This window comes from Polyodon spathula, chromosome 19, assembly GCF_017654505.1.
Source record: "Polyodon spathula isolate WHYD16114869_AA chromosome 19, ASM1765450v1, whole genome shotgun sequence".
Lineage (NCBI taxonomy): Eukaryota > Metazoa > Chordata > Actinopteri > Acipenseriformes > Polyodontidae > Polyodon > Polyodon spathula.
The window spans coordinates 34,417,174-34,439,482 of record NC_054552.1 but is presented as its reverse complement, the minus strand read 5'-3'; positions in this window follow the sequence as shown (position 1 = coordinate 34,439,482).

Sequence of the window (22,309 nt, the reverse complement as noted above, 5' to 3'; positions counted from 1 at the left end):
GAGAGCAGGACAAGAAAAATGAGCGCAGTGGATTAGTTTAGAGAAGCAGCCACCGTTAGCTAGCGGCCCTTGTTACTGTGGGGTGGGGGAGGGGGGGGGATGACCTTGAGTGCGCCCAACTCAGTGAAATCACAAACTGCCTTTTAAGCTTCATCTGTGGTTTACAGCAGCAGAGGAAAGAGAAGCACAGCATTCAAATCAAAATGTGTAATGTATCCGGTCAGCTGCCATGGGAGATGTACTGCAATAGAGCAAAGCGGAGTACACACCGGGTTTAGTGAGCTAAGAAATAAACCAGCAATACATTGCTTACATTCATCTGAAGCTGTTATAATCCCTAAGGACATTTACACTAAATTATAACAAAAACTAAAAACTAAACGCCTGACTAGTTGTTAATGGTGAGTGTAAGTTTGCAGGTTCAGCCGTCTCTTGCACTGTGAGAGGAAGCCTTCTTTAATATTTTCACAAAGTATGTCTGTGACCCAGAGCTGCGGCAGTTTTGTGATTGTGTTCTATTGAGAAACTGGCTTAAAAAAGAGTATCCAGATGCAGCTGCTCCAGCCAGGCAGGGAGAGAGCATGCTAATGTGCTGCTCCCTGCCTAAGCTCGCTAGCAGATATGAATATTCACATGTGACCTGTGAAAGGATGGGGAACAGTGTGTATCTGATGTTACCCAAAGCAAACCCTTTAACTGGATCTAGTCCTCTATTTATAGCTGTGTTAATACAGCAGCCAAGCGCAGACCCCAGCGAGTAGTGGGGTTGAGGGAATGGCAGTGTTTCTGTTTTTCATTGCCACTACCAGACAAATAAATACAAAAACTACAAAGAAATACCATGCAAGTAGCACTATGGGCTGGGTCTACCACGTGTTGGTAGACCGTTGGTCTATTTAAAAGTCTTCTTTGTAGCTCATAAATTAATCCACATGCTGAAGGTTAAATATCTGCCAGACAGAAATTTGCGAAACAAGCTGTTGCCCCATGTAGTTATGTGCTGTCGGGGATTCTTGAATATGGACCGGAACCGCATAGACGGAACGGGCTGCTCTCAGCCATTTGACCACCTTCAGGGTTAACTTCCTAACAACCAAGCATCTTTTTTAGGGTTTGTCAGTTTAATTACAGTATCGTTCACCAGTGTCTGATCATACTGACACCTCATGTATTGATTCTGCTCGGCTGCGAGTGCTGTTTGGAACCGGCTCTTAATGAGAAATACGGTCACCCTTGAACTGCGGCCTCTGACTCTCTAATGCACTGTCTCTATTTTTCTCTTAAGTGCTCTAGTGGCTGAAACAAGAGGTGGATTAGAGAGGCAGAATCTGTCTAGGATACAATGTCCATGAATGATGTTGCAGCATGGAAACAATTGGTGATTGGCTAATCTGTGATGGAATGAAGTCATTCCTCAGTAGAGTTTGCACATTCCTGAGTCGTGGAGTAACAAAGACTTCGATAAACTGCTTTACCGATGATCTGTGGACTTTCCCATGGAACCTGGGTTCAAATCTGACAAAATCATCTTTGACTATTGTGCAGTAGAGATTCGAGCATATAGTGAGGACAGTTGAACCCTGTATATAACATCGCCACATCGGCCCGAGTTACAGCTTGGTCCAGGCTTTCAGACTGTGAGCAAAGTATTCAAGTGTGAGTGCATGTCATTCTGATCATTACAGCTATATTTTAAAACACTAAAAGGAACTTTTATATACGGAGAAAGGCAAAACGCTTGTCTTTCAATCTATGAAGTTTCTTTGAGCATTTCAAAATTCTACTGCTTGTTTAATAGTTGTGGTTACTGTAGGCAGGAGGAGGGTCATGAAGCTTGTGCTGATGACTCCCATTGGAGAGGATCTCTGGAAAGCTGTGTGTGTGTGTGTGTGTGTGTGTGTGTGTGTGGGGGGGGGGGGGGGTTTGGGTGGAGAAAACCCCCCCAAACCCATATTGCAAAAATTACAATATTTGCAACTAACAGCATGATAAGAGGGCCTTATACATAGTTACTCAGTTCAATTTTCTGTTCACCAAAATGCAGCGTTGCTCATTAGAATAAAATGAGGTTGTCTTTGTAAGGGTGGTGCTTTGCTATTGCAGTGGAGAGATCCCTGTAAATAACACCACGTTCTGCTCAAGCCCTTTCCCTGACATACAGAGCAAGAGTCAGGAGCTGCTTTCACATCTGAGATGTGCTCCTTGTAACGTGTAAATAATAAATGCTTTGGGGAAAAAAGCATCATAACACCAAAAAAACAAGAACCTTTTGATAATCAGGTCGTTAAACTTACTATCTCACTTCTGTTTATACCATTAATGTGCCAATTACACCATGAGGAACAGGTTGCAATCTTCCAAACAGTTCATTAAAATGAGTGAATCCCACCTGATGAACAGTTCTGTCCGAAACACAGTTATTAACACATATACAATACAGGCAATTATAGAGATTGTACTAATAATAATACTGATATAGAATATAGAATACTAATAGTAATGGGCCTGCATAGGCTGCATGCAAACTGATTGGCTCTCCACGATGTTTAAATGCTGTGATTTTTAAATGCTGTTCATTCCTCAATGAAGAGTGAATGGATTTCAATGCACTTCTTTCAGGCTTGGGGTTGGACCACCATGCATGAGAGCATTGTCGCCTCCTGCATGATTTCTCAATGGTGTTTATTAGCCGCTGATATTGTGCTGTGAGGTGCAGGGAGGTGGGAGATTCTGCTGCCATTGCAAGGCATTCAGAGCACACATCACGCTGACATAATGCAAGTGTGAGGTGATGCATGTCTCCCTGCAATTAAGGAGTTTAGTTCTCTTCCAAGGAGGAGGATGTGTTGGTGAAGCAATTAGGCTGCAAATCTCACAGGTGTCTTTCATCTGTAGAAAATAGGGGTGTTTGGCGAGCCCAACCCCCGCAGCAGGAGAACCTTCACTATTAAAGGAGGGTAAACTAGTCATTTCACTAATGAGGGTTAAAAAAAAAAGAAGAAACACCAAAAAATATGAAAGGATTGCCTGGGCACTATGCTGTGTTACAAAGAAAGGCTTCCCTCCCCCATCTTCCAGCACACACACAAACACAAAACATACATACTAGCACAGATGCCAGCTCAATTCATCCTGTCAATGACCACAGCACAGAACTACTCTGCAGACTGCAAGATTTGAAACTACCTCGAATTACCTCTGTCTGTTAACCTGTGGAGGTCGAAGGGAGTCCCCTTTGAAACGTGTCTCTGATTTAATGATTTAGACCCCAATGTGTACAGTATTCCATGGAGAGTGACCCCACTTGGTGGTTTTCAAACTGTTAGTTTGTGAGTCTCCACACACATGCCTCTCCACTTACAAGCTATTAGGTCTGTCTGTATGAGAGGAGATAAATGTGATATCACACTCAAACCTATTATATCACATAGAGGATGGCATGTGACTACAATTTACAACAGACAGATAGATCATTCAAGCACATATATAACCCTTTCTGATCATAAATACACCTTCTAAATGAATCACCTGATTTAAACAATAGATGCAGCGTGGGATTGTAATCATGACAATATTCCTCAGCATGCATTATAATTTGTAGCATTTTGTTTAATTTGTTTTGCAGTGTATAAATGCATCTTTCAGCTCGTCAGGAGACAAAAAAAGTAAAGCTTTAAAGAAAAAAAAAGTACAAATGTTTAAACATAAATCAATCAATCCATCAGAATGCAATAATGTGCAGTGTAGACACCAGACCTGAAAGGCTGCTTTGGCATGCTTGACTTCTCTACATCTTGGTCTTGGAGGGTTAATGATACTCCTTCCTTAGTGTTTTGGCAGATAATTCATTCTGACTGCTAAACACAATGACAAATAACCATTATTCTTTTCCCTGCACTGGTAATCGGGACAACTTAAACATTTTTTGCAGGCACAAGTGAAACCATTAATCCTCCCTGATTTCGCCGATAAGTGGCGACTGCAAAATAATGACTGTGTCACCCTAGGAGAGAAAAAAATGTGAACAATTAAAACAAGCTGGCTATTATCTAGTGAGTCCCGAGTCCCTTTTCACATTTCATTAACAATATTGTAAGTGATCTGTACCTTATTACCAAGCTGCGACAATCAGGAGAAACCCAATTAGTCAAAATCTGAGTCCCTGCTTTCATTTTCTAATGAAATAAAATGTATCTTTGTATAATGTAATGTGGGCAGATTTGTCTGTTTGTACAAATGAGATGCTGTTATAATACCAGTGGTCCAGTCAGTCACTTTCACTTAATGATGCCGAATTCCTTTATTAATGCCCGTCTCCAGTCTTTATTTAAGAGTACAGCATTGTCAGAACAGAAACCATTTCACCCCTTTCTGAGATGTTTAAAAAACATGCTTAAAAGCAATTATGCATGATTCGTAAAGACATACTGCATTTAATGACAGTTTAATATTGATGTAAAGGGATAGAGACTGCATCAAGGCGTAATGCAGTATTTGTACATGCATGTGTTTTCGGTTGTCTTAGCACGCACACACACTCTCACATCCTGGTACTTTGCATTTATATCCGGCTTGTGTCTGAGCACAAAACCCTGTGGGTAACCCGATACATTTTTGCTGTCACGTTATCATCAATGTGTGTAGCAAACCCACTGATTTAATTACCTCACCTCATCTCTATACCACAAAAACTCCTGTTGTGTTTATTAGTGACCTTTAAATTCAATAACAGCTTGCCTGTTGACAGAGATAAATACAAATCTTCTGATTAGACAGCACGTTAGCAATCACAATGCAGTCTCCAGTTGGTTATACTTTTTCAAGCCAGATCTAGTGCAAAGCAAATTCCACTGCACCTCGCAGCCCTGGTGCTCAATTGCTGGACTGCAGAGACAAAGTGTCCATGCAATAATTGGACCCCTACTATTTTAACAGATTGCTAGATAATATCCAAATGACTTGCATGCAAACGGGGCGTGTGCGTTATCGATGCAAACGGCCACCATCCACAGTTTTATGAGTAGTGTTCTCACACCAGCAGTCTGAAATCCCTTCATCCAAACCCGTGATTGCATACTCAATTATTTGATTAGAGACTGTCACATTTAGAGGACAAACAAAAAAAAAGGGATAATTGGTGATTTTCTTTTAATCGTTTTTATTCAACCCCCTTGAGAACACCCCTTAAGTTCGTTGCTCAAATTGAGCTTCACTTTTGCTGTGTGTATTTTGGACACTCACAAGTAGTGGCTTGGAGGAGAATCAGAAAGTATCTAATGGAACAGTAAAACCCTTTCAATTTAAAGTTCGGGCGGTGCCTGGAATGTGGAGGTGGGTTAGAAAGGTGTAATGGGAGGGATTTTCAGGAGTAGAGGTTAAAAGCTAGGGGCAAACTCGAATGGCTTAGATCAGCTGAAAATCATGACGGTAGGACTTTTGTGAACAAAGCTTTGTCTGCTCTTCTCAAAGCATGATGTGCCTTGAATGTAATATTTTCATATGAAGATTGGGCCAGTTCACTGTTGTTCAGAAATAGACACTGATGGCAGCATGAAGATTTCCTGGTCTAAAGACCATGTTAAAGGACAGTTTCAATTTACATTGTTTGTGCTGGAAGAGGTACGTAGAGCATGGGTGTAACTGATCAAAGGATTCAGCAACGTATCACTGCTCTGGATTCAAGGAAGGGGTAAAACAGCCCTGGAAGCACCAGTCGGTCAATTGGAAGTTGAGCGAGAGGGAATTAAACATGCACTGGCACTCAGCCCCTGAGCTTCACTCACAGCTTAATCAGACCCTACCTGCAGTTATTGCGCTTGATGTGACCACCTTGTAAACTCGATCAAGAAGATTCCAGCAGTTTGTGGCCTGTCATGTTCCACACCCCCAAGCCCTGGCTTAGTCTACAGGTGCTTCTTAACACTTGTTCTCCCCCAGGAGTGTGTGTGCATGTGCGTTTGTGCGTGCGTGTGGTGTTTGTGTGGTGTATGGGTCTGTGTCTGTGTGTGTGTGCGTGCGTGCGGTGTGTGTGTCTGTCTCTGTGTGTGTGTCTCGTGTGTGCATGTGTTAGGGGTGGGGGAGTACAGCTCTATTGCAAGACCTGGTAAAGCAAGTTTGATTTGATTTGGATCCTATTACGGTCACTCTTACTTCTCCCGTTTCAGTGATAATGGGCAATTGGAGGAGATTATTGTGTTGGGGAGGGAGGTAATGTGTTGCTGAACGAAAGCAGCCCAAGTGATGCAGAAAAGTTATAATAATATGTTATATTGTAAAAAAAAAGTATGCTGTTATATATATATATATATATATATATATATATATATATATATATATATATATATATATATATATATATATATATATTATATATCATATGATTTTAACAAAAAAGGCAAAAATTTAACCAAAACAGTTTGGAATTGAAAGGAGAAAGCAATCCGAAGTTGATAGTATGTTTGTACTCGTGGGTTGAATTGTGCTATGTTAGGTCACTGTTTGTTGACCTCATGGCGAGGTTACGGGAATTTGCTTCTGATTACATTGTGTATTAAGACCAGAGGGTGAAAGGGCAGCTTGAGGTCAGTAAATGTTACCCTTGTGTTGTCCTTTTTACAACTGCTGACAAACAGAGCGACTTCCTTGTCTGTCTAAGAGGGATACTGTTTAGCGTTAGAGAACATTCTGGAACGTGGCAGCATCACAGTAGAACCATACAGTAGGCTTCAGCTTTTCTCAGGAACCAATAGGGTTTTTAGATTAAAAAGCATGAAAGACTTAAAGTATGACTGATCTTAATATATATATATATATATATATATATATATATATATATATATATATATATATATATATATACACACACACACACACACACACACACACACACACATATATATATATATATATATACACACACACAAAAAAATGGAGCTGCAGGCTGATTGATCATTATGAAGTGCAGTTTTGGGTAGCATATTCCCTGTTATCTGAAATTGGTCTTTGCTAGTGGATTTAATCCTCACAGCCAAACTGGACTACTCTTTTAAAAATGTTGTTTTTACTCATTGGCACCCTGACCTCTGCGCTTCTGTTGCTTTGCAAAGCTAAATCAATTCTTCTAACACAGTGTCAGTACACCAGAGTAAAGAATATCACTAAGCATCTGAATGGTGTATCGCTGCACAGAATTGAAACCGAGGACCTTAACCACTGGAAACAGCAGCTGCTATGATGTTAATTTGACATGAGATCAGAATTCATAGAAAAGCCAAACCCTATTATGACAGCAGGTCTTTACTGAGTCTACTTCCATTACCATTTTAATTTATTTTAAAGCTCTTTGCAGTGAAATCCACAGGTGTGGACATGTCAAGTTATTAATGTCGAGGTCTTCATTTGTCTTTTTAACAACGAAAAAACAAATAAAACAACCGCGACAAAAGAGTAATAATAATAAGAAAGCAAATCACTCTAATAAAAGGGAGACTTGGCCCAGGCTTGAAGGCCATCTTCTCTGAGTGAAAATAATAATAATAAAAAGCAGACATCTGATGCTTGTTAATTATTAAGGACATGTATAAAACCTCCCATATCGTCTTCATTTAAAGAAAAATAAATTCAGCTGCATTTCTGCCACTCTGACAGGAGAAGAAGAAACCCTGTTGTGTGAATCCTGCAGAAGGCCTTGAACCCAGCCATTCATCCCTTTCAATTCATCAGCTGAGTCTAATTGCCAGAGAGGACACGAGACCCAAAGCCCGATTGTTCCTTATTCTCTTTTGAGGCAAGTGAGACATGAAAAGCGAAAGGCTTGCTTTTGATTTTTTCTGATTCTCTTTCTCTCCTTCTTTGTGTTCTCCCCACTATCCTTTTCTGAGAACGACACATTCTCTTTTCTCTCTGGCCTTTTCTTCAACCATGTAAAATAATGATAAGGGCCTGCTTCATTAAATAATGCCCGGGCCTGGAGGTCACCTTTGAGGGGAGAGGTCTGGAGGGATGGCCCTCTGCTGTGATATAGGCATCGGTTAGCCTTTGCATCTTGCCCTTTCTCTCTGGTTACCTTTATATACCTTGACCCTCATTTTCATCATCTCATCTTAATGAGGCCTAGGCACACAGATGACACAAAACCGGACCAGCGTGGCTGGGGTGCAGGGCCGGAGTACAATGACCTGAAGTGCAGTGTCAGGAAAGGGCACATCTGTGCTTACTCGTTAAGAGTCTGGAAGATCTCCTGGTTTCTAAGACCCTACAAGCTGTGCATGAGGACACCTTCTTGTCTTGCACTGTTCATTGTCAACACCTCTCCAAGAAGCCATGGAGGATGAACAGTCTGGGACTGGAATTGCAGAACCTCCACAGAACACAAGAAAAGCTGATTGCTGTCTTGTGCAGAATGGACCGCTGATTAGTAGAGGCTCATTATAACCTTTTTCTCACCTCAGTAGCTCCACTGCAGCCCACACTTCTAAGTACTTTAAGTTCATGGAAAAAGGCCAAAGTAAAAAAAATAAATAAAATAAAAATAGAAAAAAAGGCATGAATTAAAACAGAAGCAACACAAGTCCCCTGTGTTCAATGTCAGGTCAATCACAGTGCAGTACAGAGACTGGCTCAAACTTTCTCTAACCACAACAACAGCAGCATGAACAGGAAGAAGAACAAGAAACCTTTAAGCAATCATGTAAAGCACGTAAAACATCTTAGTGTTGGTGAGAGAACAAAGCCTGGCCCTGTCACGGTATCGATCGGCTCCTGAAGACACACAGATCCACAGAGCTCTGATTGCTTCCCGCTTCTCTCGATCCTCTCAGAGAATGTGCTCATTGATCTGGCCCACTTCTCTGGAGTTAGCTCGCTGATAATTCCTGACCGAGGGGGCTTCTGTAGGCCTGAAAGCTACGCGTTTAGAAGAAAAGAAGATGTTGTCTTGAAACACAGTCGTCCCAGTCAGGCTCGTGAGACTGTGTAACGGCTGTGGGGTTGGGATGGGTATTTATTTATTTACTTGCTTTATTTACTTCAAACTGAACACTCATTGTTAGTCTTCACTGTACCTCCGTTAATATGTTTACCATCTTGTTGAATAACAAATTGCAACTGCAGTAATGCTGTCTTTTTTTTTGTATGAAAACGTAATTCAACTTAAACAAAAAAAAAAAAAGAAACTGTGCACCGAGTATTAAAAAAAACAAAAACATTGCAGATTTGTTGTAGCATTTAAGCAAACTCTAATTATGTGTGCGTTATCTGGTTTGTATTAATTACAGCAGATAGAACTGCAGACTTGATTTGAATGTGTTATTTCCTGAGTGTTAGAAATGGGAGCAGCGTACACCGCAAGTCTTTGATATAATCTGCAGTACTTGGTTTTTTTAAAAAAAACATTAATCTCAGGACATTTGATACATATGCAGCTGCACTAACTCTTCCTCTTCATCACTACTGAGGAGTCTTGCTGTCTGAGATTTCCAAGTAACTGGAATAGTTCCATCAGAGTGCTCTTTTTTATATCAGCGTTAAGAACATGTTCAATAAGTGAACTATAGTACATAACTAAAACAAACACATAGATAAACAAGTACATTCAGTTAGATATAAATCTTTCCAAGAAAGTAACAGTTTAATTACTGGTATTTGGACTTCATGGATATGGCTTCTAGTCTGCACTAGTAAAGTTAACGATAGGATCTAGTCTAGTGAATTCTACACAGCGCTTCTGATGTTGTAGCGTGTAGAGATATGCAAGTATACCCGAGACTGTTATAAGAAGCAGGCAACACATACTGTGTGGCTTTTCAAAGGGATGCTCGCATACAAGACCATTGCCTTTCTGCGTCGATGTTGGAGCTCATCCCTTTGAAAATCCAGGCTATGGAGTGACATTTAACTGTGCTTGATGTGAGGAGCCAGCTCCCTTTACCTTCCGAAGACACAGCCATCTCAGGTGCTGTTGATTCCCACTAAAAACTCCTTGACAGCATTTCAGTAAACTTTAGAAATATACGTACAGGCTGGAGTCCTGGAGGGCAGCTGGTCTGGGTACGATTCATGATCATCATCAAATATATATAATATCAAATATTCACTCATCAAATACTTGAGAATGAAAGGACTGGGGTTCTTTATAGATGGAGGGGTGGACAAAAGGAGAGCAAGATAAATACTGTCACGTTAAATGCAGCAAAGTCTCAAATTGGCGATTTTGTTCTTGTAAACAGGTCTGAGTGCGCCTGAGAGGAGAATGTTGCACGCTAACATTGCAGGCATAAATACAAAGTGTCCTTTGGAATGGGTATTACCCAGCACTCTTTGTGCCCACTGTGTTTCATTGAAACATCATTAAAACAAGTTATTTATAAAGCAGGTCACTTTCCTATAAATGAGTTGCTTTACAGTATTGTGTGTGCCCCCCTAAAAATAAACACCAAAAACATAGAACCCTACATACAGCAAATCATTAAACAGTTAACATTATTTCTATAATAATAATAATAATAATAATAATAATAATAATAATAATAATAATAATAATAATAAACAACACTGTATTTGAAAAAATAAGTGCAGTAAATGTCAGCCCCTTCGATTAAACCATATGGAAAACCTAATTAAAAAGTGTACTTGTGCATACAAGATTACATGAATGACAAGGCTTAATCATAAGACCACTCATGAGCGACTGGGTAGGTACTGGTAAGCTTCCCTGCTCAGTGCTGAAGGCCACGCAGAAACGTGAGCTTTGCTGTGTCTATTTTTGGATCTGAATTGCCAATAATGAGTCCACTGTGTGCTGTTGCTTTCAGCTTATTTGTGCCTTTTGACTCCTTAATCAAGTTCTCTCTGTCTGCATCTCTCCTTGATTTGGCTAAACTGGTTTTGATTGATCGCTGCTGATTTCTATTAAATACACTTGACTTCATTTGCATTCTGTTAGTACTACTTTAATAATACTAATATAAATGTCTGCTTCATATTAAAAACAAATGAAATAGACGTGTGTCACTGTTTCATCAAAGAAAACATGCTTTTGCTTGCTGTAGCTGACCAATTAAATCCAGTGGTTTCAGATATGTTTATCACATTGGAACAACCTACTTTCTTGTCATAATCCCTACACCAGCTTTGACCCAGATTTCATTGCCGGTGCTACCAAAAATGGATCCAGTCTACTGAAGTGGACCGGTCAGCAGAACCCTAATATTTCACACGTTAGCTTCTGGCACTTGGCAAAATGGCTTTGTACACAGTAATGTTTCAGGGTCTAGGATCCCTTTTTTTTCATCAAGCATTGAATAAAGTAGAAAACTGAAAAAAATAATTAAACAGCAGTAAATTCCCGGTCGCCATCAACAGTCAATTCAAACCGATCAGTTTGAAAACTCATAAGGGAGTCGCCATTTCACTACCCCTGTTATGCCAACATGATGGAGAATGATCCACAAGCGTGCAAGTTCCCCCTGTTCATCATGCCTTCCCTGTGTTCGGGACCTTTGCTAACCTCGCCTCAGGTACCAGCGCTAGGCCCACATCTCAAACACTCCCAGCAGGCTTTTTTGGGGCAGCAAGGCCAGTTGACGTGGGGCACCCCACTATGCACCTCACTGGAAGCCAGAAAGCAAGTTCCTCATGGCAGCTGTGAGGCCTGGCAGCTTCCTTCGAGACGTGAACCCACTGACCAGAAAGGTGTGAGCCAGAGGCACGACAGAGTCCTTGCAAAGGTTCTACACCGGCTGGGAGCAGCAGAGGTATTCCTGCAGTGAACTTTGACAAATGTGTCAGTCTAACCCCTTAGCGTGGACGGGACTCCTCTTTCCAAAGAGCTGCCTTTTCCACTGTTTTATTTTATATTTAATGGTCCATGAATTAATGTTTGATATTTTAAAAGTGTGAATTGTTTCACAAATACAGCAGACACCAAACGATTGTTTCCGCCCTGAAGCTCGTTTATAACATCATTTGTAACACATACTGTATATAGGTGCCTTATTGATTGTGTACAGATTGGAACTGATAATGAAGCATTTTTGTAAGTTCTGTATATGCAAAATGCTTAATGTCTTTTTTTTTTTTTTTTTTTTTTGACTAAGCCTGAGGGCTGGTTTAATACACTAGTCTTATCAAAATGTTATTTTGGTAACAAGTGGAATGAGTCAGTTGGCACTGGGATTAGGATCACCTTTGTAGGCAATCTCAAGAGGGGAGGCCAAACATAATGGACAGGTAGATTGAACTGCTTCTCAAATCCAGGGAAGATCTGAGGCTTTGTGTAAATAGAGATGGCTCTATACTCCAGGGCTGCAATTAAATAGTCCACCTCCTTTGTCATGATTGCCTGAATAATAAAACGTCAGTGACTGGTAAATATTTGACATCATTTAATAATAGCTGTTAACTAAGCATTCAATACTTGCTAAGAATCTCAAATGAGATGTTAAAAAAAAAATGATGTAAAGTTTTTCACCTTTTTTTTGTTTAATTTCCATTTAATTGTGATCAGTTGTTAGGTAATTGGAATAAACTGCAGAAATCTGTGCCTGTGATTTCTCATTAGTTCAGCATCGATACCTGCGTGTAATCTGTGGGTCAGTAAGCTGCTCTCCACGCTGCCCAAGTGAATTCATTTATCATCTTGATCCCGGGTGTCTGGAGGAAATTAGAAAGCTCTTCAGAGCTGAATGAAGTTGTACTGAACAGCTGTCTCGTAGCTGACAAAACAGGGATCTGCAGCCATGTGCAGGCAGGGCTGAGGCTTTGGCTTCAGTGGCTAACAATACTAAGTGCAGCCTGCGAACAGGCATGCAAAGGCTTGTCTTATAGTGTAAGGATAATTAAAAGAAGCAATCCCAAAGCCTCCAGGTTGGAGTGTGTGCATGCTTTATTAACGGTGGCTGTATAAAAGGATAAACATGCAGTACACAGTGTTAGATTGGTCACGTCCTGCAATGCATTAAAGAAAATGAGGTAGTTACACACGCACATGCACACGCACACACACATGCACATGCACACGCACACGCACGCGCACATGCACATTTCTGTAGCAGCAATTGTTTCTCAGAGCTGGATACCACACACATTAAACTAAAGAGCCTGTCTGCATTATTCCTTTGTTGAATGGTGGCATTCAATCCAGTTGTTCAGAAGCATGGAATGTTCTGCATGTGCTTTCAACAAGGCGCTTACCCAATGTTAACTCAAGGATTTGGTATCTTTGCTCTTGAAGAGGCATGTCTGAGTATGTGCTCTTACTGTATGTCTGGAATTGAATAGCACAACACAGTGTAGCAGGGAAAGCGCTACAGGGGTCGTATGGCAGAGCTGTAGTTTGTGATTGAATTCATCCCTTAGTAGGGGCCAGGAGTCAATAACTCCTTGATCATAAAAATATCTTGTGGCACTGTATATTGTCCTGGTTATATTCCAAAATAGGTCACGCATACTGTACTTGCTAGGTTGTGCCAGTGTGTGTGAATTTGACAGTTGGAATATTGCAGGTGACTAATCTGAAAGTGACATTTTCCAGGTAAGGAGACATGTAGCACAGGGCTGGTCAACAGCTCTTTCCAGCTGCCTTCAGCACCCACCCACCTGCAGTCGATCAGATCCATGACTGACCCACAGACTGACAGCCATCAGCTGGATCAGCCAGCGGCTGTGCAGACTGTGAATACATCCCCGTTAGATCTGCTTTCACTCCATGCTGGAGGCAATTAAAAAAAAAAAAAACAATCACCTGTCTTACATTTAATTAGCACTAAAAAAAAAAAATTGATAAAAAAATAATGATTTTGGTTTAAAGAGAAAAAAAAGCAAGGGGTTTCACAGAGATGCAGGAGCTGGTGGAATCCCAGAGAGACAGAGAATAACCTTTTCCCTTGATTTAGGAATCAGGCATTGATCTGTCACGCTGTTTGTACTAGCAGAGTTCCCAGTGGTGCGCTTCAGCTTGAGAAACGTTAAGGCGAGTTCATTAGCTGTCCGTAGCTTGTTCCTGTGAGCGGATCACGATAATACTGCAGTTAGTTAATGGCTTTCTGCTGTTTCCCCCAGAGCCTGCCTGTCTAAAGCCTGCGGGGCTGAAAAGCTTCTATTGCGAAGACAGAACCCTCAACCTGGGGCTGCCTATCCCTGCCTGGCAAGCTGGAGCAAGAGATGCTGTTCGGAAACAGTGTGATTGCACAAATGTGTGCAGGGGAGATATTTCAGAACAACATCTTGCCCATCCGTGCGGTTTTTTACATGGCTTTGCAGTTAGAAAATGCAGATGCTGATAGTAAATGAACTCCTGTGCTTTTCCTGTGAGTTTGAACTGGGAGCCAGGCTTATCATCAGCCAAGACCGTCTCTCTCTGGAGGGCAACAGTAGCTGGGGATTGCTCGATACTGTTATATTATTTTACTTTATACTGAGACTGGGCGTGAACCGGCTAGCGCACGCTCCTCAAGCGTTAATCACTGCAAAGTAGAGCCAGGCTGCTTTCTAGGAGCAGTTCTAGAGTTTTTACTCTCATCTCCCCAGCAGAGGTCAGAATCAGTACTGACAGTGCAGAAATGAATACTGCCCCTTACATGTTTCAATGCTGGTTACCAGGAAGAGGTAGCAGCCACCCTTGGTATTGAACAGTGTATATGACCATATACAATGAACAGCTGACTGGAGTGTTTCACATTGGAAGGGATCAATGCCAGGGCTGAAAATCTTCACAACTTGCCTTGTTTTTACTTTCTTGGCCAGACAGCCTCCTACGCTGGTGTCACGTTTTTAAACAAGATCATCCATAAAAGTCTTTGTAAATGTCAGGTGCTTTCGTCAGATACAGTACGCACTGGACTATAGGACAACATTTTATAGGTATAAAAAAAAACACTCGCCGTGGAATGCCAGCTTTAAAAATGCCTAATTGAAAACAAAATGACATGCTATTTTTAATATCTGTTAGCATTAACAGTGTTGAGGAAAGGAAAAAAGATTGAGTGAACGTCCAGTTAGTCTGTGCAGATTTACACCTTGTAATTTATATGGCAGCAGTACTCTATCCTAGTGCTGACGTGGATTTAGTGCACCGCCGTTCTCAATCAGAGCAACAATTTAATTGCAGCATTAACATCCATTAACATTTAACTAACCTTTTACACTAACCTCGAGCTTAACCTTAAAGACTATATGAAGAAAAAAAAAAACCTGTTAAAATCACAAAGTGTTAACTTTGTGTTGCTTGGCTGAAAGAAGAGCTTGTTTCTGATTGCCTGGTGTGCAGACAGTATGTTTGTCTCAGTTTCATCGTGGTCCCTAGCAAGTATTGGTAGTTAGTCAGTAGCTGGGAGTACATATGTCATGATAAAGAACATGAATTGACGTGATTATCTGCAGGTATTTCTATTTCCTGCAGTGTGTCATTATACAAGCCTGGCTTCACTTGTACAGTACCATTATTATTATGTGCACTAAGCTGCAGGTTCAATGCACATACTGTAATGTCTTAAAATGTTTGCTTGGTTTGACGTTTCTATGAAAGCTTGTGAGGCTAATAACTTTTAAATGGCTTTGTAGATTGCTCTGTATACAGCTCCATAATTACTTAATAACTAATGAAGGTCTTTGCATAGTTTCTTTAACAGAACTGTTCCCCCAAAGCACCCTCTAGACCTACCGGCTGAATCTTAACAGGTCTTTGAGCAGAATCATTAGCGCAGACTGCTGTGAACTGCCATTGTGATAAACTAGTTGTTCTTCTTCAGTTTTGAAAGCAGGCTGCCCAGATGCGTGTTTTGTGGAGGGGCTGGTGGAGCTATAGCTGTGTGTGTTTCTGTGTTTCTCCTCTCTCTGAGACTCTTCTGGGATTCCACACTGCTTCTGACTGACCAGATGTCTTTGCAGGTCACACGTGAACTGGGCTTCACTGCTGGAGCCAGGTCTCCTGTGGCACTGTGCACACAGCAATCCCAGCTCCAATGCCCCTTCTTCCTCTTGCTTGGCCCCTGGCTGCTGAGCAGCTCACCATTGGTTACCGTGCATCAGAGTGCTCATTCTTGTTATCCTGGGCTTTGGCAGGCTGCTGTACCTTTGCTGGTGACATTCTCAGTCTAAAAGTGGCTTTTGGTCCCAATGCAGAAAATGTGAAATTGTGGCGTTCAGGAGCCCCAAGATCACTGGGTCAGCAGAACCTCTGAAACATGTATTACAGTGGGGCGTTACAAAGATCCAGGTGGACCCTTTCAAAGAGAGGCAGTGTCCAGTGTCACTGTCTAAACCAGCACACATCTTACAAGAACTGTTAGGACCATTAGACTTAAAGGCCCAACACTTTTTGGTTGATCTTTCTGTTCATTTTCAGATTCCTTGTTTTTCTGACCAACTAAATTAGATGCGATTCATAACACATTTTTAAGCAGCAAACAAAATAAAAAAAAAATATATATATAAAATGTATATCTAGAGAAAAAAATAAAGAGAAAAAGATAAAGAGAAAAATATATAAAGAGCATCTCATTTATATATCACTTCACATATTTGCCCTTTGCAGGTCATTCTTTGTTCCTTAGACCTTTCCAGTTCAAATAATTTGACCTTTTTTTTTAGATTACTATGGATGCTGGACAGTTTTGACTCCTGATGCTGTCCTTTGTGTCTTTTTGACATTTCAGAATTCAACCATTGGCTTCTTTTAGGACCATCAACTGGGACCTTTGGCCCTTTTGGGAATGGAGCTTTTGACCCCAGCTGTCTTGAGACTAGAACTGGACCTCTTTTTATTTTGGACTTCTGGGAATTGGCCCTGAGAAGGCTCCTCCATGAATTGCATTGCTCAGGAACCCCCGAAGATGGTAACATTTTCGTTTTGTCACATCTCCAGGAACAACAGGAAACTTTTCACAAGCTCTTGCTAAATTAGCAGCTGGTACATTTTTAAGAAAAGATCAGAAGGTCACTTTTGCTGGAACAAGACGCCGAAGCATTACAAGACCTTTAGACCTTTGTGACCAGTGGCTCTGCCATCTTTCACTCTGTCATGTTTAACTAAAACCAATACCTATTCAACCCGCCATCCATCAGTGTTACTTTAGAACATGCCAGATTGCTCTCCATGCATCTGGATTCCTTTTCACCCTCGTATTTATGGTAAACACTCCTAGCAGCAGCTGGGTGATGGGAATTTACAGGTTAATCAATTGCTAGTTAAGAGCTGCAGTAAACATTTACCAGTCTAATTTATCCTGAGGTGGCAACATTTCCATTGACTGTTTTTTTGGTTTCTCGTTGATAAGCAATGGTTTATTATTTTTGTGTAATGCTTATTAAGCATTATCGCTGTGAACAAACCGTTGCTTTCAAATAAATGGAACTCCCATGCAGTGCAAATGTGTACCTTCCAAACACTATGGAGGCAGTGGCAGCAGATCTTAATGTGGCTCACAGTACCTATAACACCAGCACTTTCACTGAGCTTTTTCTATTGACTAATGCTGCCAGTCTGGTCTTGTTTCACTATTACAGCAATTTAAGGTATTGCATCCTTCTGGTCAGTACCACAGTACTGATGTTGTCACTGTTCCTATTCACATCAGAATTCCCAGCCTCTTTGAAGGTTGGCTGCAGGGAATTGACATCAGAACTCAGGAAAAAATACGCCTTCGGAATTGATACATGCACTAGAAATAAATAGCAAGTCATGACACGGTGTGACATCCTGATCTTGGACAGTCTGATCTTGCTGTATACCAATAGTAGCAACAGTTATTCACCCCCTCCAATACAGTTCTTGATAGGAATTAACAGCTGCGTGAATATTTCATTCAGTATCATTGCACATCACAGAGCTATTAGGCAGCATTTGCTCAAGACATTTACACTATTTTGGGAGTTCCAAAGTGTGAATGTCAATATAAGTTAATAAAGCTACATGTTTGTCATGTATAAATATTTTAGCAATAGCATATTACTCAAGGAGGCTCTTAATAAGGCAACACATTACTTGAAAGCTTTGTTAATTAACAGTGTATGTAATTATCTAATAATCACTACCTGGAAGCTGTTAAAAAAATAGAATCAAATAGTTTTGCCATTCTGTATGTAATTAACAATTACATGCATGCCTGTTTACCCCGATGTATTTTCTTTAATCATGAATCAGAATTGCTCTGATTAAAATGAATTCATCTGCATGGCATTGAGCAGTTAAGAAGAAGCTGGGAAATGCAGACACAGTTTATTCCATTCATTATTTTTTTTCACTATTTTATGATTTAATGGAGTTAATTAATAATATAATTGCAACAACTTAAAGGCCACTTGCAAATGAAACAAATGTTCCTGTTGCAAGAGTAGAATTTATCAACACAGGTTAACAAACAGGTTCTTTCCTGACTCCCCTTTATAAAGGGTCATTTTGATGTGACCGTTCTTACGTGCCAGCTGTTTTTATGTGTTAGATTTCACAGTGCTTTTCCACACTTACCAACGCCTGCTTGTACAGCAATCCGTATGTTTTGCCTTTGCCCTTTCCTTATCTTTTTACTCTACTATACCACTGTAACCTGCAAAAGGGTATAATGACTTGTTTTTGCACTTCAGTTCTATCCAAAATAAATAAATAGATCAGTAAAATAAGCGGCTGTTTATTTTCTTCTCACCAGGTTTGTTGTGTTGCCTTCTCCTGTGTTCCAGCCTCAGTGTACCTGGCTGATGCACAGTGAAGGGTCCAGGCCCTCATCTTGCTTCTCTCCCTTCTCGACAGGAAGCAATGCTATTCTTTCTTTATTTAGAACGCCCTGTTCCTTGTTTCTCTACCCCCCTCTCCACTCAGACACACGCACACACACGCGCACACACACACAGACACACACACACACACAGGTTGCTGTTCTGCTCTGCTCTGCCATGGCTGTGTTTTTTACCCCTGATATGGCTCCAGGACAGCAAGCAAACACATGATAATATTTTTTAAAAGCATAAAGAGATGGAGATCAAAGCTCAGCTGGAAAATCTCCAAAATGCAACCGCAGACAGTTCAGTCAGATATAAATGTTCTCAGCGGAACAACAACAACAACAACAACAATACTACTACTACTACTACTAATAATAATAATGGTAATAAAATTAAGTTAGCTGGCCAATAGCCTGCATCTTTCTAAGGAATGATGCCACCAGTCACCTCGGAAAGCTAGATATTATAATGATGCCACCACAGTCACCTCGGAAAGCTAGATATTATAATGATGCTCAGATCAGTTTGGAGAACTTCTGGTGTCCAGGATTTACATCCATTACCTGTGTAAGGATATTAGCAGCGAGGGCTTTATTTGGATTAAGGGACATGCCGTTGCTTGTAGGGAGAGAAAGAAGAGGGCAAGAGACCTTATCATATTCAGAATCATAGCTAGATTAGCAAATGAAAAAGCTAAACAAACAAATAAATCAAAGCGTTAATGGCTTCAGATGACAACTGAAGCATTTTTTACGGCCTCTCTTTAAGGTGTTTGGTGATTGGGACATACCCTAACCCTAAATCCACACGCTTCCCTGAAGCCACCCCCAAAACCCCATCACCTTGCAGGGAAAGAAGACGAAGCGGACTTGTATCTTTAAGCCTGAAGAGTTCTGCTCAGCGGGTTACTGTAGGTCTGGAAACAGAGCCTTCAATTCTACAGTCATTCGTGTTGAAATACAGTGACAGGCACAGTCATTCGTGTTGAAATACAGTGACAGGCACAGTCATTCATGTTGAAATACAGTGACAGGCACAGTCATTCATGTTGAAATACAGTGACAGGCACAGTCATTCATGTTGAAATACAGTGACAGGCACAGTCATTCATGTTGAAATACAGTGACAGGCACAGTCGTTCATGTTGAAATACAGTGACAGGCACAGTCGTTCATGTTGAAATACAGTGACAGGCACAGTCGTTCATTTTGAAATACAGTGACAGGCACAGTCGTTCGTGTTGAAATACAGTGATAGGCACAGTCGTTCGTGTTGAAATACAGTGACAGGCACAGTCATTCGTGTTGAAATACAGTGACAGGCACAGTCATTCATGTTGAAATACAGTGACAGGCACAGTCGTTCATGTTGAAATACAGTGACAGGCACAGTCGTTCATGACAGGCACAGTTGAAATACAGTGACAGGCACAGTCGTTCATGTTGAAATACAGTGACAGGCACAGTCGTTCATGTTGAAATACAGTGACAGGCACAGTCATTCGTGTTGAAATACAGTGACAGGCACAGTCATTCATGTTGAAATACAGTGACAGGCACAGTCGTTCATGTTGAAATACAGTGACAGGCACAGTCATTCGTGTTGAAATACAGTGATAGGCACAGTCATTCATGTTGAAATACAGTGATAGGCACAGTCATTCCTGTTGAAATACAGTGAAAGGCACAGTCGTTCGTGTTGAAATACAGTGACAGGCACAGTCATTCGTGTTGAAATACAGTGACAGGCACAGTCGTTCGTGTTGAAATACAGTGATAGGCACAGTCATTCTTGTTGAAATACAGTGAAAGGCACAGTCGTTCGTGTTGAAATACAGTGACAGGCACAGTCGTTTGTGTTGAAATACAGTGACAGGCACAGTCATTCGTGTTGAAATACAGTGACAGGCACAGTCATTTGTGTTGAAATACAGTGACAGGCACAGTTGTTCGTGTTGAAATGGTGACAGGGCATCATCAGCAGGGCCGTGTCTCAGGACAAGGGGACTCCAGCTCTCCATGAATTCATCTTGCTGGTGAGGATGAGTCGTTGTTTAGTCAGGGAACATCAGGGCTGGAAGAGGCATTGAAACAGATAATAGGTGAAGAATTACACAGCCCACAAGCCCCTCCTGATTCAGTTTAATGAGTTATACAATCTCGTTACAGCTATTTCCTCCTCTGGCACTTGCACAGCTCAGACCCTCAGGAAAGCACATTATTACCCTGTTAAGGTATAGGCACAGGATCCTATGTATCTGTTTATATGTCTTTATTCTATACTCTATGTGGGTGCTGTTTTGTGCACATACACCTATAATGATGTCCCACAGTATTGCCACCTGCTATTCATTGATAAATAATCCTGCAGTAAAAGTTGGTGTTTTAAAACAAATAAAACACCAATCATCTGCTTCTTCCATTTTTTTGGGACTGATAAACTAATGTGTCATTACAAGCATATAGTATTTCAACAATGAACAAGTAACATTACAATTAAGACAACTAAAATATTGAAACCACAGAGCATCAATGCTTACTGCGAGGTTCCATTAGAATGCAGTCATACATTATCAAATATTGTCAATAGCAACAAAAAAAAAAGTATTTCTTGGTGTTCCTACATTTTCGCAATGACCTTGTCATGAATAGACACAGGTGTCTGTGTGTGTCTATCTATCTATCTATACTGTGTATATATTTACAGCAGTATTCTGTGGTTTCAAAGTGCCAACTGTCTGAATTTGGAAGAGTGCCTGTTAGTGCAAGCGATTTAATATGTAACAAATAAAAAAATGTTGGGGGCAAAAAAGGAAGTTCAGCTTAATGATCCTTTCATACGCTTTCAAGCCGCTGGTGATAAATCTTTCACAGGCTCTTGTTTAACTAAAATCCAAACCCCATTCAACATCACATCCATCAGTGTTATACTGAAAGCGATGACAAAGCACTTTCAATTATCCTGGTAAGTAACTCTGGAAACAGTTCATAGCCGGCCTGCTGCAAGGCAAAGAAAAACAAATGGGGCTGTGGAGCTGGTAGGGCATGCGTTTGACCTGGCCGGTATACAGACTATTGCAATTGCTGCTGGGTCACCTAACTGCTGCCTACACGGAGATCCAAGGACAAGCCTGCTTCTTGTGTACCGCTGCCACACCAGTGTCTGATTTATTGGCCTGACATCCTCAGTTCCACCCATGCGGCTCATCAGCTGTGCCACGGAGATCCTGCAATAATTAGCTGCCTCTCGACTCCTGACACAGCACTGCATTCCCCCACCCCTCTCCATACATTCCATACATTGAGCCTTCTACATTCTAAAGCCTTCATGAATGATCTTCTATACTGAAATATTGTGTGTGTTATATGTGCTGGTTGATAACAAGGCCTGTGCTGCTCTTCAAATAGAAGTGGATTTATGTATATTTACACAAGGTTTTGACGGGACACAATAAACTCTGGTGTTGCCGTCTCAGTTGGTGTTCTGAGACCTTCATTGGAGGACACTGTTGAACCAGTGGTTGATCCTGGTAAAAACTGAAATATCAACTTCGCCTGCTAAATGGCAACCAAAAAAATAAAGAAAAAGCCAAGAT